Source organism: Cariama cristata, unplaced genomic scaffold, assembly GCF_000690535.1.
Source record: "Cariama cristata isolate BGI_N322 unplaced genomic scaffold, ASM69053v1 scaffold2437, whole genome shotgun sequence".
Lineage (NCBI taxonomy): Eukaryota > Metazoa > Chordata > Aves > Cariamiformes > Cariamidae > Cariama > Cariama cristata.
Window position 1 is genome coordinate 9,991 of NW_009626924.1, and position 608 is coordinate 10,598.

At 46.9% G+C, this 608-nt stretch overlaps 1 protein-coding gene across 1 annotated transcript in view; it reads right to left on the reverse strand.

Moving 5' to 3' along the window:
• The window catches only part of PDLIM4 (PDZ and LIM domain 4), a 34,590-nt gene that overhangs the window by 6,180 nt on the left and 27,802 nt on the right, over window positions 1–608 (reverse strand). The window lies entirely within an intron of this gene.

Here is a 608-nt window from a genome sequence, read left to right on the forward strand (position 1 = left end):
GACCAGCCCCCAACCTCCCCCCCCCAGCCACGCACCGACCTTCCGCACCCAGACCCGACGCTGCTCCGTGTCTGTACGCCGCGGGGTTGGGGTACAACAGACAACACATCGTAATTTAAACCCTTATTCCTCTTCATTCAATACCTCAAAACATGAAAAGCATACTTTGGAATCAAAAATATTTTGGGTACATGTTGGAGTGTCCTGCTGAGTAAAGTGAATTCAAGGGCTGTGGTGCTTCACTGAGGCCCCAAAGCAGAGCTTCAGGGGAAGGGGCTCCTTTTCCTTTTTAAGGAGAAGGTCATCAAGGTCATTATAAAACCAATAAAAATAGTAAAAGCCCTGAACCCCCATCAGACAGCTTAACATAGTTTAGCCATCATCCGACTCATTTTCCCCACCAGCATTATATTCATGCCGGCCTAACCAAAAAAAAAAAAAAAAAAGAAAAAAGAAAATTCACTTTCAAACAAACAAAGGAAAAAAAAATGAAAACAAAATCCACTTTCAAAGAAAAGCCAAAGCTCCGTTTTCTGGGAGTGACCTGCCTGGCCGTCCCAGTCCCTGGTGCTGCTCCCGCGGCTCCGACCGCCAAAGCCTCTCGCGTC